This window comes from Alnus glutinosa, chromosome 2, assembly GCF_958979055.1.
Source record: "Alnus glutinosa chromosome 2, dhAlnGlut1.1, whole genome shotgun sequence".
NCBI classification, from domain to species: domain Eukaryota; kingdom Viridiplantae; phylum Streptophyta; class Magnoliopsida; order Fagales; family Betulaceae; genus Alnus; species Alnus glutinosa.
In genome coordinates this window covers 37252414-37271244 of record NC_084887.1, presented here as the reverse complement: position 1 = coordinate 37271244, position 18831 = coordinate 37252414, and the positions used below count along the sequence as shown (strand labels likewise).

Genomic DNA, 18831 nt, shown 5'->3' with positions numbered 1-18831 from the left:
CCCTTATTTCCCTTATCTCTGAAATCAGAGAATTAGGGGGGTAACTGTTAGGGATAAAATTAACCCTAGAAATACGTGGATTCAGAAACATCTCGGATCTATGCCTCGGACATTTATTTCGGCCAGTAAAGAAAAGATTGCCTAGGTATAAATATATCTCGGAGGTATAACGACGTCTCGGTGCAAATACATCTCGGAGGCATAACGACACCTCGGTCTTAACACTCCAGGTTACGGTATGTGGAACATCCCGAGATCTCCTAGTCTGAATGGAGCGAGCATATCTCGGATATTTGTGTCTCAGAGTAATAACGCCTCGGTGTGATATCGAGTCGGTGTGATATCGAGTCGGGGTGATATCTATTGGATGTGTCAACATCTCGGAGTATAAACATCTCGGACTTACACAACCCCGTTGTGGTACGGATATATCCCGAGATCTCCAGGTCGGAGCGAACACATCTCGGATATCATCGCCTCGGAGGTTGGCTGAAATGTGCAACAGTCTTCTAAAAGGTGCCATGCGCCACACTCGTCTTAGAGTGCGATAAGGATAAAATCCCAGAAGATCAGGGATAAACTACAGATCCATAATTTATGGGATAAAATGGTTATTGACACGGAATCAAGTTTAAAGAAGTACAAACGCGATCAACTACGGACTTCACACTCCTACTCGAATTCCCTGAAGATATAGTTAAAGTTCAACCAGGCTAGGACTCAAATTCCTAATCCAACTAGGTGTCAAGAAGGTCCGGCCTATAAATAAAGACCGTCACACCAGGTATAAAGACACGAATTCTCTAAGCTCTTGAGATTAAGATTCAGAATACTCTGCAGAAAACTGATTTAGACTGACTTAGGCATCGGAGTGGGCGTGGTCGGCACCCCCGACGAGTTGTTTGTTCTTTTTGCAGGATTGAGGTATTCGGTAGAAATCAGCAGCGAATCTTTAGGCGACATGTCACCATACCGGAAACTGTACCAACAAACTTATATGTAATTCCTATGTAGAATCCAAGGGCTCAATGAGGATTTCAAGGTGAGTACTTTTCTTAGTGGCCTAAAAAAAGAGATTAGGATTACTGTTACCATGCACAAACCAACACAAACCAAAGGACTTAACCAGAATCTTTGGATTAGCAAGGTTGCAAGAAGAAGAAGTGAAGATGAGAAGTCGAGGTCACACATACCAAGCTTGGGTAACCGATTCCCAGGAGTACACCAAGCTAGCTACAACTCCTGATCTGCCTAATCAACCTCTCATTACAGCCCCAAATCTAGCCCCTGAGACCCGAAACACCAACCCTCCATACCCTACCAATTTCAACAAGAGGCCTAGCATACCCATTAAGAAATTAAACCCAGCCCAAATGTAGGAAAGGAGGGCAAAAGGACTTTGTTACAATTGTGATGAAAAGTAGGGGTGTAAATTCGGAGTGGGTTCCCGGGTATTGGGTGAAAACCAGGAACCGGCTACGGGTACCAGGGTTTTTTATATTCAACACCTGGCCCCGGACCCGGGTATCCCGGTTATCCGGTCCGGGTGGTATATTTTTTTTTAAAAAAAATTAAAACTTGTGGAATCGAATTTCACAGAACTCTCGTAGGGGTTATCGTATACGGGAGGGGTCGAAGCGTTGGCGTGGCTGTACAGAGCCGAGTAGGGATTCGGAATTGGGGAAGGGTTTTGGGAGGATCGAGGTTGAAGGAGGGGCATAATTCGGAGCAGTCTGATGCTGATCGTTCGGTGGATAATAGGACTGCTGCTGATTGAGACGTTGGTAGGGCACGTGGGACTCGAAAGGAGGGAACGAACAGGGCAGATTGGGGTTTGTGGTTAGGGTGTACGAAGGAGCAATTGGAGGGGGAGGAGCAGTGGTAGGGACAGGATCGGGATTTCGAGAAAACGGAGGGTACGTGGAGGGATAAACGGAGCAATCAGAGGGAAAATAGCCGGAGGTGAAGGGTGGCACGGAGGCGTAAGGGTTCGGTAAAGGATCAGTGGGCTGAATGTCGTGAACGAGGCACAGTGAGGAAATTGTGATGGAGAGAAGGAGATGATTCAGAGAAGTGATGCAGAGTTTTGATTTTTGAATGGATTTTTGAAGTGATGCAGAGAAGTGAGCGGCGGCAATGAGGAAATTGAAGGGTCTTTGACTCTTTTGAGTTTTGATACTTGACAATGATAGGGCAACAAAATTGTTAAGAAAATGACAAAATGCTCATCACCCTTCTTAAGCCCATAGTAAGCTGTGTAGTATTAGGATAAAGGGCAAAAGGTAATTTTTCTTTTTTTAATTAAATAATCTACCCGGAGCCGGGTACCCAGGTATATCCGAGATTTTTTGAAATAAATACCAGGCTCCTGCTCCGGCTACTCGGGTACCACCCGAATTTTCCAGTTTCCCGGTTTTCCGGAGCCGGTTAATGCCCCGATCCGGTTTCCCAGCCGGTTATATCCGGTCCGGATTTACACCCCTAATGAAAAGTTCCAGCCTGGCCATAGATGTAGCCAACCTAGGCTCTTCTTGCTGAAAAGAATTGTGTTGGGTGAACAAGAAGAAATAAGGGTATAGGAGATAGTGCAAGAAGAGGATCCCGAGTGTGGCAGTAGACAAGGACTTGGTGATGTCTTAGTGTCTAGATGATTTAGGAGACTTCAACATGGGACACATGGGTGGTTGTCGACTGAAGAGCTGGACAATGAAGACAACTAGGTGCCACTTCAGTTTATGGTGCACGTATGTTACTTTAAGTTGTAGTTGTTGTGTGTTTGTTATTTGTCTGTAGTCTCTTATTTGAATTCCCTAAAACAGTGTTATCACAACCAACTTCTCCTAAGAAGTAAGGAGGTAGTTGCAGAGTTGTGTGTTCAGTTATGTTGTCGTGTGTTAGTGAGTTTGTGTGTAGTGGGTGCAACAACAAGATGCGTTGTTGATGCACGTAGGTAGTGGGTTGTTTTCTGTTATTGTCGACTTGTATTTTAACAGATTCAGATTATGGAATGAGTATCAAAAAAGTTAAGAAGTAAAGAAAGGAGGCCTGGCACCTTGAAGTGTCAATTTACTGCTTTATTTCTATCCATTTCAATTTCAACGATTTAGGCTCATAACAAAGAGGGAGAGAAAAGAGAAAGAAGAGAAAAGAAAGGGTGAGGGGGAGAGAGACGGATCCGAGCGTGAGGGAGAGAGGGAGAGGAAAAGAAAGAAAAGAAAAGAAAAGAGAAGAGATAGGGTGACGTGTTACTATGTGGGTGGTTGGGGGAAGATGAGACAATCCTCTCCCAGCCAACCAGATGCCGACACGTGGCAGGGAGATATTTCCTTGTTTTTAAAACCCCTAACTACAACAAATTATAGCAGGGCCTTATTTATTAGAATCCTATCTTTTAATAATTAACATTTAACCCCCACATATTTTTAACTACACTTTAATTAATGTAATTGACTCTTTATTCAACTAGGACCCACTATAATAATTATTTTAATTCCACTATTTTATTTTCTTAACATAAATACTATCACGTAAAATATAATTATTAGTCCCATAATTTAATAAATACAATTTATTAAATGCTAAATTCTTATTAATTTTTCTTGATCTTTACAACTTAGCTAGAATTGATCCCAATCCGTTTCAAACTCTAAATATATTATTACTAAGTATTTGATCTCTTTAAACATGTCCTGTAAATATTCATATTGAGTTTATTAGCTAGACCATAAATCAGATTTTAAGATATTTTAATATCTTAAAATATGAGATATTATAGTAACAAATAATTAATGGTAAATACTTTATCACCAACAGTTATATCCATATTGCCATTTCTTCATTGAAAGAATTGAATGCTCGGATCCCTTGAATTCAATCTTTTGGGAGTGTAATGTACAGATTCTTTACATAACAAGACTATGAAAAGAAATACGAAAAGGAAAGACTTGGCTATCAAGGAATCGTACGTAGAGGGCATAAATATCTTCTACAAGGAAAGCTTAGTTAGTAGCTGCTGTGAGGTTCACGCTGGAGACTCCTTGGTATATATGTGTTGCACAGCTGGGCAACAATTAATCAATGAAGATCTGGAAAATATTGTAGGAAAGAAGGGAATCAGCTAAATGAATGCAAGGAAATTAGAAATGAGGTGGATATCGGTTCGGTAGGTGGTTAAGTCGGTTAATTCGGTCGGTTAACCGACTTTTGTCGGAATGCAGTCGGTGAATCTATTTCGATTAAGTTGGTTAAGCGGTTAATAGGCGGTCAGTTAAGTCGGTTAAAAAATTAATAAGCGGTCGGTTAAGTCGATTAAATTGGTTAATAGGCGGTCAGTTAAGTCAATTAATTTAGTTAATAGGCAGTTGGTTAAATCGGTTAACGACATTCAGTTATCATGGGTATGAAACGATGTTGTTTTGATATTTTTTTTTTTGATTTTTGATTTTTTATATTAAAAAAAAAATCAAACGTTTTGTTCTTACTAAAACGACGCCGTGTCGTTTTATGTTGGTTCGGTTAATCAGTCGGAATAAAGGTGGTTCCGTTCAATTACCAATTAAAAGGTGGCTCAGCTCGGTTTAGTTACTGAACCAGTTTTCGGAACAAAATTTATGCCGACTACCGAATTGAAAATTAGTCAACAGATGGTCGATGACGGTTCGGTTTGATAAGCGATAAGTAAATGGTAGGCAGATAATTTTGCCCACCCCTAATTAGAATCACGTTGCTGCAATTGATATTGTTGTGGGACCACTATGATTCTTTCCCGAATCTTCTCATTTACTTTCATTTCATATAGTTTGTCATCAATTTTATTACCAGATTTTATTGGTGTTCTTAGATCCAAAATTCGTGCATGCATGTATGGATTTGGCGGTAAACCACTTGCAAGACAGGAAAGGGGGTCATCAGCTTGCCTTTGATCCAGAGACTAAAGGCACTGCGACACCCAAGTCAATGTGCAGACTGCAACATATATATCGCAGCAGTTCTGCTATAAATTGCAGAGAGCTTTTGCCTTGATCACCACCATAGCTCTCAAAAGGTGTTGATCCAGTAACATTCAAAGTAAGCAGCCTTTTATATAATCATAATATTGAAAGATTTAGGAGAAGAACTGGTTTGGTTAACTTACCAAAACCACCAGTGCAGTGTCTTGTATTTATAAAGTCATTTACAGGAGTAAGAAGTGATTGTACTAGGTTTACAGAAACAGAAAAATCAAAGAATGCAGAAAAGGGAAACGCTACGACTAGAGTGTGTGCTGTGTTAATGAGCAGAAAGTGATCCGGGAAACATGGAGCTTCAGCTTGTAGCAGGAATCCAGGTGACTAGGCTGCTGCATGCTCCTGTTGTCAGCTGCTGTGAGAGAGCAAGTCAGGAAAGAGGAAAAAGGCTTGTGCTGAGTTTGAGGAGCAGATCCGGAAGACATGGAGCAGGAATCCAGGGGAAAGGAGGCTGCAAGCTGCTGGTCTGACAAGTAGCTGTTGCTGTAAGAAGGCTCTCCTTTGCTGATTTTCAAGCTAGTGTCAGCCCGTGTGAGCATAGCTCACACGGGCTGTGTTGCAGTCAAATGAAAAAGAAGAACAACCAGATCGTAGGGCGTTGGCCAAAGGGCTCTGATACCATGAAAGATTTAGGAGAAGAACTGGTTTGGTTAACTTACCAAAACCACCAGTGCAGTGTCTTGTATTTATAAAGTCATTTACAGGAGTAAGAAGTGATTGTACTAGGTTTACAGAAACAGAAAAATCAAAGAATGCAGAAAAGGGAAACGCTACGACTAGAGTGTGTGCTGTGTTAATGAGCAGAAAGTGATCCGGGAAACATGGAGCTTCAGCTTGTAGCAGGAATCCAGGTGACTAGGCTGCTGCATGCTCCTGTTGTCAGCTGCTGTGAGAGAGCAAGTCAGGAAAGAGGAAAGAGGCTTGTGCTGAGTTTGAGGAGCAAATCCGGAAGACATGGAGCAGGAATCCAGGGGAAAGGAGGCTGCCGGCTGCTGGTCTGACAAGTAGCTGTTGCTGTAAGAAGGCTCTCCTTTGCTGATTTTCAAGCTAGTGTTGAGGTGCTGATTTTATCTTCTAACAAATATATCATTCATGGTAACATGCCTTTGATATAATCATCAGGGATAATTATACATCATACGTACAGTAACATTACTTTTATTTATAGCATAAAATGTCAAACACAAGCGACCAGAAAGTGGCTGATGAGATCACATGATCTCACACTCAAATCTCATTACACAAAAATAAAAATAAAAAATTGCACAAATTGCACACTAGCTTGCATTGTACTCATACGTACATATGACTGCTCGCTAATTAAGAAGTGGCCGATTTCCATAGTATAGTATGCTGGGAACGCCTTCCTCGTTGCAGCAGGCAGCTAGAGGAAAGTGGTAAATTCCTCCATGTTGCGGTGACACTAAGGACACCTCATGCGCTCTGGAATCCTTCCGGCATTGTGCGAGAACTCGAAGCGGCAGCAGGGGGGTATTTCTCACCATGACGCAGGTCATGGTGGTTCTTGAAAGCCACATCAAAACCCTGCAGCACCACATTCTCCTTCCATATCTCATACTCCAACAAGGTGGTCCAAACCGTGTTTCCATGCCCATTCACCACAATGCTAGACCCTTTGCTAAGCAAAGCCCATCCGCCCTCTCTGTCGTAGCTAAGCAGCCTCTTTATCTCTTGCATCACCAGGTCCACATGGCCGTCAGCCTTGCCTAGTTGAATCTTCGAGAACAGCATGCTCTCAATCCGGGTCCAGAAGAACCATATCATTATGGCTGGGTCTTGCAAGTAGGACGAACTCAACTTCTCCTCCACGATGGTCGCTATGACTCGCTGGACTTGCTCTTTGTTGCTGCTTTTTCCAACATAGAACATCTCAATGGGTATGCGTGCCGCCCTTGCGACTTCGCGTGCTGAGTTTGTAAATTTCCGAACCCACTCAGTGTCGTCCCCTCCATACAAGAAAATGTATTTTCCTTCTTTAATCTGTTAACAAATCAACAAAATATATAATTAATTAAGTAGATATATATGGATTGAGCAATATTAATTATCTACAATAATATTACTCACCCAGTTGAGTATTGTTTGGTCAATGCCATCCACCAGCAGCTCAAGCCTCCAAATCTCGTCCCTCCAGAGCTGTTCTTCTCTCAAACTGGTGAAAGGAAAGGCAATGCTTCCCCAAATGCACATCATGTGAATTGCATTGGGGGACACCACCTTTCCTTGAGGGTCGAGCACCACAAGGATAGGCTTATTCCTGAAGTGCCACTTCTCCTTGATGAACCTGACCACTGGCTTTCCTATCAACGAAGGGTGGTGCACCGTGTACCACGGCATTCTAGATTGCACGGTCTCAAATTGTTTTTCCAGGGGGTTACTCCACTGGACCGAACGGTCCACAAGCGGAATCCACACAAGCTCATACGGACTTTCGAGCCTCGTCGAGTGCATCCTGGACTCCATATAAATATGTTCAAGAATAGCAAGCTCTTCTTGGGAGATGTGTAATATATTATTCCTTTTTGGTTGTGGCCTTTATATCACATTTACGGTATTTACTATGTTTATTATTTTTTCAATAAACATATACGGCATTATGGATATTTCCATTAATTTAGATTACCGTAAATATGGAATCGGTATTATGGTTATTTCTATTAATTTAGATTACCGTAAATATGGAATCGGTTAATTGATTTTAAAATCAATTAACGATATTGTTTCCTTGATGGAAGGAAACAAATACGGTGTTTACCATTTTGAGGGTCCCTAACTTAGCCTATAAATAGAGTGCCTGTGTACACCATCAGTACAGCCATCAAGCAATAGGCATAGGTTAGAAGATCCCTCAAATAATCTTTCTTGTTCTTCAGATGGATCGTGGAGACGCTTGAGCAAACATGGCTAGAGGTAAGCCTGAATCTTGTTTATTCGTTTTCCGCTGCGCATGTTAGATTAAATAATATGTTGATTATTTCTAACATGTGGTATCAGAGCCAGCCTCTGTGCTATTTTGCTCAGCATATAATTTTACTATGCGTTATCAATATTGAATCAAGTATTTTTTATTGGTTATCAATATTGAATCAAGTATATTCTATTTGGTATTGTTCACTTCTGTTTGTCAATATTGTTTGAGCAATATTTCGTCTTTTGTGACATGATAGAAACGCATTAGCGATTATTTTGTGAATATTTGTTGTTCACGTACTGTTTGTGAAAACCCATAAATTTGATATAACTATTTTTTGTTTTATCACTATTCTGTGTATTGTGATATACTGCCTAATTTTGAGTTGTTGTAATCTTGATATGGGTATTTTCATAAAGGGGTGGCGGCTAGGGTTTCATTTTTTAGGGTTTTCAACCCATCTGGAACATTACGGGTCGGGTTGGTTGGTGACTGGGTAGGGTTTCGACCCATTAAAGTTTTTGGGTTTGATATATTTTCGGGTAGGGTTTTTTAAAACCCATGCAGTTTTGGGCCATTTAAGTGGGCTGACCTAGTTTGGGCCAGCACTATACATAGACCCAGAGGCCTGACCCGATTAAGTGGGTTGACCTAATTGCCAAATACAGTAGCCCATTTGGAGTCTTGTGATCCAAAAGCCCAACCCAATATAGTAGCCCAATACAGATACCCAACCCAAATTAAGTGGGTTAACCCAATTGGGTCAGCCCAATACAGCAACCCTTTTTCAGTAACCCATCAAGTTCTTTTTAAAAGGGGAATTTAGGCCTTATGGTGTTTAGAACCTGGGTTCACCAGGTGTAAAGAGCCTTGGCCACTTACTAAACCATTAGGCCATGTGTTTTATTATGTCCTCATATTAAAGTTTTATTCCCTTTATTATTTACAGTACTGTGTATTAAAATTATTGTTTATTTAATACATGAATTGAGGAATATATATTTTAAATTTATATTGTTTAAATATAAATTGTTTGATGCCTAAACCTAAGAATAATTAACAATACCATATATACTGGTGTGTTTACAGTAATATCTAAGAATGCAATGTCGGGGAAAGTTCTGGCAAGGAAAGTCTTGGGATTTAAGTGTGTCCGGTGTGACCCCCCTCACTTTCCTGGGAGCTCATCTGCTTGCACCTTGGAAAATGCTGTTTACCCCATTTAAGTATTGGTTTGTTATATTCCTAAGGCCATTAAGGGGGCATCTATAAAGTTGTTAGATGTTAATGAAGTAGCAATTATCATGATAATTTTGGGAGAGCCACAGCATCCCAATTTTGAATGACAATTGCATCAAGATTACACACACGTAATTATCATAATAATTATGGGAGAGCCAAAGCATCCCATTTTTGTATGATAATTACATCAGGATCACACGCATGAACCTCATAAAGATTTATTAGATGTTCATGAATTACAGCGTGATTATTATGATTTTGGGAGAGCCAAAGCATCCTAATTTTGTAATAATTGCATAAGGATCGTACACATGAACTTCATATAGAAAAATTAACATCGTATTGTAATTAACTCATAAATTTAATTACCTATCCCCAAAGGGAAGTTTTTATTTTTATGACTTAATTAGAATGAGATAACAAATTTAGTATTAAAAGTAAAATTTCTTTCGGTTGCCCAAAGGTACGAAGAATTTTATTTATTAATATTTAAATTTATTAGTCTTATCAATAAAGAGTAAATTTCATGCGTGATGCAACCTTTGCCCAAAGGTAGGTTGAAATTTACTATTTAAATTGGCATTGGCTAATTTAAAATAAAGTTAATTCATAGCATTAAAGTATTTATTTTAATTTTGGGTTATTGCAGCTATTCCTGTTACTCTACCTTTTGGTGGTTTTATATTCCAATACATTATGATAATATTTTTTTGACTGGAAAAATGATTGATATGCTTTTTCATTTGGGGTGTTAAAAATTTTGGTACTCCGTGTGGACAAACCACCTACTCCCGCGGAATTAAGTACGCCACGTCCGCGGAATTAAGTACGCCACGTGAGATTATTAAGCATGAACGGTGGGAGTGATTTAATCACTTAAGTTAGATGTTCATGAAATCTCATGTCACTAAAGTCATCAGGGATTTATTCCTGAATGTTTTAGAGCCAAAGTTTTATAAAGGTTGTTTATGAACATTTAGTAAGTTCAAACAAAACTTGGCCAGCACCCTAATAGAAAAAGCTTTAAAGACAAACGTTTTACAGTTTCTGAAGTGTTTATAATCCCATTATGGGAATGAAGGATATTATAGATTAGCTTAAGTCCCTAAAGATTGAGATTTTTGAGTCATTGTTGGTCTATTTCAATTTTTTGAATTCTCTCTTCTAAGTGTAGAATTTTATCTTGTAACACACGTAAGGATAAATGGTTAGTAAATAAACTTCTAACCATGTGTGTTCAAGGATATGAGAGAATTTATAAAGTGTTCACATGATTATTCATGTCAAAGGAAGGACCAATAAATGCAATCATGTCCAACACTTAAAGCATGAGAATAAGGTGCCAATAAAGTATTATGGCAATCAAGATACATATTTCTCATGAAATAAGGAAAATTAAGGGCATATAAAGAAAGATTGCATGAAGTATAAGAAATGACTTAAAATAAAGATAATCTCCATATCTAGTATGTCGTGAATCTCTTTTAGTGACTCAATCAAATATATTGTGGATTGATTATGGTTTAACAATCCACATTGTCAACACAAATGCAGAGTCCTTTTTAAAATGGATAACACGTGTTTATAATTTGAGCTTGTTGGGATCTATAGGTTAATTTTAAAATTCAGTTATAATTTTGACCTCAAAAAATGATTTATATTCCATAATCTTTTTGAAATCTATTTTCTAGTTTGGCTTATTAAAAATTTCAATTTTATTTTAAACTTGAAATTTTTCTTATTTTTTGGTGGAATATTGGTTGGGGTTTATTTAAAGTCTATTTAAAATTGACCTACGTCCCAATTTTTGAAACAAAATTATTTGTTTATTTCTGCATAGTGATGTTGACGTAAAGTAGAGTCTTTAAGAATTTAAAAATGCTCTTGTTATGGCTTTGGAGATTAAAATATATCTCCATACAGAAAATAAAAGTCGGTGATTTACTGACTTTGGTACTTGTGTGGATTGCATAAGGGAAAGCATACCAACAAGACCATTAGAGGTGCCAAAGAGAGCCTTTTAAAATTCTTGAGATCATGTACATTGAAATATGTTAACCTTTCCATACTCATTGCCTAAATGGTCAGAGATATTTTTATCTCTTTCAGTGATGACCATATAAAGTTTATGTATGTCTATCTTCTAAATATTAAAGCTGGGGTATTGAATGCTTTCAATATCTATAAGGAAGAAGAAGAGAAACAATATGAAGATCATAAGATCTAATATAGGCATAGAGTATTAAGGTAGGTACACACAAAGGGAAATGATTAGTAATACTAATCTGCTATTACCCTTATAGAGTAAAGCTTTGAAGACCATTGTGTATATGTTAAATAGTATTCCATCTAAGGTTGTCCATAAGACACCTTTTAAAGTATGAAATAGATGGAAGCTTAGTTTAAATTATTTACACATATGGGGTTGCCTTGCTAAAGAGAGGATTTATAATCCTCGCCTAAGGAAATTAGATTCAAGGACAATCAGCGGATCTTTTATAAGCTATCTAGTAAACTTTAAAGGGTTTTACTGTTTTATTATCCTTCATATAAGCCTAGAGTTGTTGATTGTAAAATTTCTAGAGGATACGGAACCTAGTGGGAGTGCTCATTCACATAAATTGGAATTTGAGAAAGCACTAGAGTTGGCCAAATCTCCTCCTCATAGAGGATGATTGATTGTATTCAGGAAAATCAGATTGATTATCCTGAGCCACAATCACTTCTAGAACAACCAACTCATACAGAACAGGTTCAAAATCTATTCTCCCATTGCAAAATGCAGAGGAAGTAGAATTAAGAAAATCCTATAGAATAAGTAGATTAACAATTCTTAGTGATTATGTTGTATATCTCCCAGAGTCTGATGTTGACGTTGGACATAAAGATGATCCAAATTTGTTTTCACATGCTATGAATGGAGAAAACTCCTCATTGAGATTCAGTGCCATGAAGTGAGAGCTAAGTCCATGGCTGAAGGGTCGAGCTAGACTCGTAGCCAATGGTTTTACTCATAAGGAAGGCATTGATTATCGTGAAACATTCTCTCCAGTGTCTAAGGATGGTTCATCAAGATGATCATAGCATTAGTAGCTTATTTTTGATCCAGAGCTACATCAAGTGGATGCGAAAACAACTTTTCTGAATAGGGATCTTAAGGACGAGGTTTACATGAAACAATCAAAAGGTTTTATAAATAACAGTCAGAAAGCTTGCAAATTAAAGAATTCTATTTATGGGCTGTGATAGATCTCTCAATGGTAAGATACTTTTTACAAGGTTATTGTTTATAGAAAACCTTGTTGATTAGTATATATACCTTAAGGTCAGTGGGAGTACAGTAATCTTTCTAGTCCTATATTTGCAAGTGGTGATTTAGGTTTGCTACATAAAGTTCACAAAACTTTGAAATGAAGGATTTGGGTGAAACCTCTTATGTCTTTTGACATAGAGATTCACAGAGACATAAAGAATATTAACATTGTCTCGGAAGGCCTACATTGAAAAAAGTTTTGGAAAAAATTTAGAATGAAGGATTTGCACCTTCAGTAGCAATTAAGAGGGATTAATTAAATACAGATTAATGTCCCAAAAGGTATTGGAATAAGGGCAGATGAAAAGTTTTAAGCGTCTGCATTATACATAACCATATGACTGACAATAAGTATATTGAGTCAATAAAGTGCTGCAAATAAAGCCTTGCGGGATATGCAAGGAACCAAGAAGAACAACTTAACCTAAGGATACACTTTCCATTTGAAGGTGGTTAGTTGTTTAGATTTGAGTTTGCTGATTGTGTAGATAGTAGAAAGTCTACTCTAAGGTATATATCTTTTTATTGAAGGATAGATCCTAGAGATGCAGTTTGCAGACTATAGTTGCTACGTCTACCAAGAAAGCTAAAAGTCTAGCGTGCTATGAATTTGGTACACAGGCATGATGGTTGAGACATTTGTTAAAAGTCTCAATCTTGTCGATTTTACAGTTAGACCATAAAGATACTCTGTGGTAATTCTACTATAATCTTCTTTTATAAGAATAAAGAGTAGAAGCAGAAGTAAATCGACATTAAGTATCTCAGTACGAGAGATAACATTAAGAGACATAAAGGGTCTATTGAGCATATAAGTACTGAATTAATGATTGCGGATCCCATGACTTAAAGTTTACCGGTAAAGAAAGAATAAAGTCATGCGGAATATATGAGACTCATTAATTCATTTTCGCTTGGTTTGTCTCTTTTTGGTCTATAGACATAAAGTTATTGTAATAAAGATTTTTTGTGCACATTTGTTATTTTATCCATGAGGATAAATAAAGTTGGACCCGAATGACTTATAGGAAGTTCATTCATAAAGCTTGATTATCCATAAGGTACTCATGTAAGGAGTGTTTTACATCGTGATACATGGAAGGGACGACCTAATTTTATAATGGTTTTACCGCCATGATTCGTGTGAAACATTTCTTAACTGAGTTGGAGGATTCCATAAAAGATTGGCCAAAACTAAAGAACTTAATACCATATGGTCATGTGTTATAAAGTCCAAGTGGGAGAATGTAATATATTATTCCTTTTTGGTTGTGGCCTTTATATCACATTTACGGTATTTACTATGTTTATTATTTTTTCAATAAACATATACGGCATTATGGATATTTCCATTAATTTAGATTACCGTAAATATGGAATCGGTATTATGGTTATTTCTATTAATTTAGATTACCGTAAATATGGAATCGGTTAATTGATTTTAAAATCAATTAACGATATTGTTTCCTTGATGGAAGGAAACAAATACGGTGTTTACCATTTTGAGGGTCCCTAACTTAGCCTATAAATAGAGTGCCTGTGTACACCATCAGTACAGCCATCAAGCAATAGGCATAGGTTAGAAGATCCCTCAAATAATCTTTCTTGTTCTTCAGATGGATCGTGGAGACGCTTGAGCAAACATGGCTAGAGGTAAGCCTGAATCTTGTTTATTCGTTTTCCGCTGCGCATGTTAGATTAAATAATATGTTGATTATTTCTAACAAGATGTCCAGGCCTGAAATCAGCAATAACACTTTCTTCCTCCAAAGAACGTCCATGTAAACCTGGGTTTTCCAAACAATTAGGTACAGAAAATTAATAGAAACTTCTACTTGAATTAAAGCTTCAAGCAACAGTAAGTAATAACAGTACGCAATCATGTACGTATACGTACGTTTAGAAGAGCCAACGTACCCTTGTCCTAGGCCTGTTGTAACCATCAACAAGTGGCTGCAGACGATCATCCCTAGAGTAAATCAGGGCCTTGAGAACCCTCTTGTTATCAATGTGGGTAATCTTGAAGAGATCGACAAGCATTTGGAAAGATTCATCCTCCCTCTTTCCCTCTGCATCGAATGGCAGATATTTAATGCTCTAGTTATTTTTATGGCATTAATTGCACGGTTTGTAACACACATACACGTACACGTACACGTACATGCAGCATAAAAATCACTAATTACCTATGTATTGGTAGCACATATCCAGCTGCTTCTTAAGATAGTCACGTATGTTTTTGAGCTTGTGAGGAAGGGTGGATAACTGATCATCCCAATGCGCCTTTGTGGCGGTCACAAACCTGGAGCAATCATTAGCCACATGCATTAACCACTACAGCTGCATTAATGGTATATATATAAAGCCTTTACTATTGTAAAAGCTCATAATTTAGGTTAGATTTGAGAATAAGAAATAGAGACACATAGAATTAAGGTGGTTCAGCCAATATATAGTCTATGTCCACACATCAAAATCTTTTCTTATCTATATATTTACTTTATTCATTTGATCGTATAAAAGACTTTATTTATAAAGAAAGAGTCTGAATGTTACAGGTCTCTTATACTTCTACATTAACAACAATAAATTTAATTTATCATCCTATAACTCTTGTCTCCATCTTGAGTGCTTGTACACTTTTTGTAACTCTTGTCCCAATAACTATATATACACTAGCCAGCTCTTCTAATAAATAATTTTTGTAAGTTAATTACTAAGTATATATAATAATTAATTTCAGGAAAAACATACTCGAAACCCATGCTAGTGAAGCTAGTAATATGAGTTGCGCAAGTGACGATGCTCCTGATGGTCCAAAAGAGAATGGTTGGAATATTAGCGACCACGGCTGTGGATAATGTACGTACCTCCGGTGTGATATAGTTGGATGGTAATTCTCTAAACCCAACCAAACAGCGGGTCACTTCCAATATTGCCCTGATTAGATCATTAACAAGTGTTATGTGCCTCAGGGTCGTCATGTCTTTGGCAAGTTGGTTTGTTGAGTAAATCTGGGCAAGGAGCCAGAATTCTCCATAGTGCAAAGCAAAAGCAGCTAGCGTCAGCACCAACTTATCATCCCATGCATAGTGTGATATCATATTAAATACCGACAGCGTTTTTTGGTGTGCATCCGTGTCACTCAGAGCCTTGTATGATATCTGCAATTCATACATATATGCATTATTTGAAAGCGTTGATGTACGTAGTGCTAATTAATTAAATCTGTGGAAAATTAAAGTACTATATATATTATAGATCAGGTATCAGAAATGTCATTTTGTATGTAGTATTAATGAAAATTTCATATTAATCATCGTTCGTTATAATTACCTCGACGGAAATTCGATCCATTGTATATGACAGGGCATCAGGAATGGCAAGGAGACTATCTTGGTGGGTCCTTTCCTCCAAGCTTTCAGTGTGTGCTTGGGTACCCTGCAGTAAAACAAGAGCAGTAATATTTAGAAAAGAAAACAACGTACGAGGATGGATTGATCAAAGTTGTATCGGAATGGCTTCAGTCAAATAAAATACATATTAGAAGGATTAATTAGTTAGTATTATACTATACCGTTGTAATGAGGGCATCAAGGTTTGGAGTAGCACGATTAAGAATGTCATCAACAATATAGAGAAGGGGTTTGATGTCAACTTCTCGGCCATCTGGAGCATGGGTGGCCTGAATTTGCTTCATGTCTTCATCGGACAATGATAGCATGCTGCTTCGGACATTTTCGATCAGCTGGGCAGAGCTGGAAACGTTGGGTTGCTGCAAAGAACCGGCTCCCACCTTGCTTTCCATGTCGTCGTTCAAGACAAAAGCAAATGATCGAAGATTAGAAACTCAAGGTTTAGGGTACGTAGAGGGATGATCGGAGGAGAAGATGGGAAGCTTGGCTTGTGTGTTTTTATTGCAGTTTGGGTGTATATACATATGGGGGATGATTGGGGTACAACCCCTTTGTACAACTTTAGCACAACCCACTCATAATGAGGTGGGGTCCATACACGTGGGCTTCACCTCATTGTGAGTGGGAGTTGTGCCAAAGTTGTGATGGAGTTGTATATTTATCATTTCCCTATACATATAACCATCGAGAAAGGGAATAAAGTCCAAGCTGCATCAAATTCCTTGCTTCCAATGCAGTTAAAAACATTACAAGCCTGGCTTTTTGGAGGTCCCATATGTCTCACAGCTAGCTAGCTAGCTAGCTTCTTTGTCCAGGATCCTAGCCTGAAGCACTAGTATAAGTCCTTGCCGTAGATCCTAAAAATCTCCGGGTCCCCACCCCTTTGTTGGTTGGAAAATGATAAATGTACATCACATGTACAACAAGTATACAACACCCCTCTCACATGGGGTGGGCTCTACACACTGTAGGGCCCACCCCATGTGAGAGGGGTGTTGTACACTTGTTGTACATGCGATATACGGGAATCACCTCTCTTGTTGGTTAGCTCCATGTTCCAGAGAAGATTAACACGCTAATATTGTAAAATAATTATGAGATATAACATTGTGGAACAACCAAGTAAATATTGTGATCAGATAAAATACTAATGTTAAAAACTACTTTCTTTCTTTTTTTGGCTTTTTTTTTTTTTTTTTTTTAATTATTCCATAATGCCAAGGTAGCACTTCCAACCAAAAGTGTAAGTTTTTTTTTTTAAAATAATTGATCCAAAGATTGGTTAACAGTACTTTCTTATAATGTGAGCTAGTGAGGGTAATTATAGGATAAAAAATATAATTTCTAACTTACATTACTCTGTACAATAATTGTAAAATAAAAATTTAATTTATAGCATTAATTACTCTTTTGACAAATAGGTAAAATGGTAGGATAAATTCATTGGTTTTCCAAGTGACGTGATATTTTAGAATATAATTAAATGATTAAATTCACACTTTTGTATTAGCTGCTTCTTCTTCTTTTTTTTTTTTTTTTTTAGAAATAAGAGATTATTTAATATGGTATCGGTAATGCTCCAACTTTTAATTAACAAAGCCAAAAGTGAAAGTATTTTATTTTACTTCATACATCAAAGATAATAAATCTGGCAACAGAATATTTTTCTTTTAAAAGGTAACCCGCATATAATGGTACATGAGAATTGTTGTATAAACCTCAATTAAATAAATAAAAATATTATGTTCTTACATTTCAAATACACAATAGTGCATTAATATTAAACATAAGTGCCACATGCAGCACATTAACAAATATAAATAAAAGTGTTCATACACATATAACAAAGAAAGCATTTACATATCAACAAGAAGCAGTATAATAAAGACAAGTTAAACATAGCAATCCAACAAAAGGAGGCAATAAGTAGCCTCATCCAAGATGATTAAAACTAGTGAAAGGATCCTTATCCTCTTCTGCCAAACCTGCATCATAGTCTATGTAAATGTGGGGTTACCACATTAACATAGACAAATAAGTGAGTCCACTGTTTCATACGTATAAAGGTCATCGAATTCTTATGGTATCAGTAATGACATATAGGTTATTATTAGTACATTCATATGCAATATAAAAACAATCTTATAATTGCAAATTATTATTTATTTATATACTCTCGTTCGAAGGCCATTAAATCATTGTTTATCTTATTATTATTTATCATCCTCACATTTTATGGCATTAGCAGCTATAACTTTTGTGACATCCTACATTGCCTGAGAATGGGAAAGTGCTTATATGTACAAACACACCCTTCTTGACATAACGTGTTTTAAAGCCGTAATGGCCATGAACTTATCAGAACTTCGCGATTAAGCATGCTTTTGCGAGCGTAGTAGCAGGACGGGTGACCTTCTTAGAAATTTGGTTTGGGGAAACCAAAAGCAGACAATATTGTGTCGTTGGAGTGGGTCGTTACAAATGGTATCAAAATCATTCCCCAGCCTGAGATGGGGGGAACATACACAAGCCCATGAGGGTCGCCAGGGGCACTTGCTGAGACACTCAGAATGGGATGATCTCATGAGGGTCACCAACGGAGACGTTGGATCCCAAGAGGGGGGGTGATTGTAACATCCTATATCGCCTGAGAATGAGGATGCGCTTATATGTATAAACGCAGTCTTCTTGACACAACGCGTTTTAAAGTCTTGATGGTCATGAACCTATCAGAACTCCACAGTTAAGCGTGCTTCTGTGATAGTAGTACCATGATAAGTGACATCTTAGAAAGTCTGGTTTAAGAGAACCAAAAACAGACAATATTGTGTCGTTGGGATGGGTCGTTACAACTTTTCAATCCACTAGCAACTACAACTTTCTAACTTATTATTATTATTCGTGCTTGGCAGCTACAACTTT

General features: G+C 37.6%; 1 pseudogene; it reads right to left on the bottom strand.

Moving 5' to 3' along the window:
* Window positions 1–6148: 6148 nt before the first annotated feature.
* Window positions 6149–16382, bottom strand: LOC133861728 (protein SIEVE ELEMENT OCCLUSION B-like; annotated as a pseudogene).
* Window positions 16383–18831: the final 2449 nt, after the last annotated feature.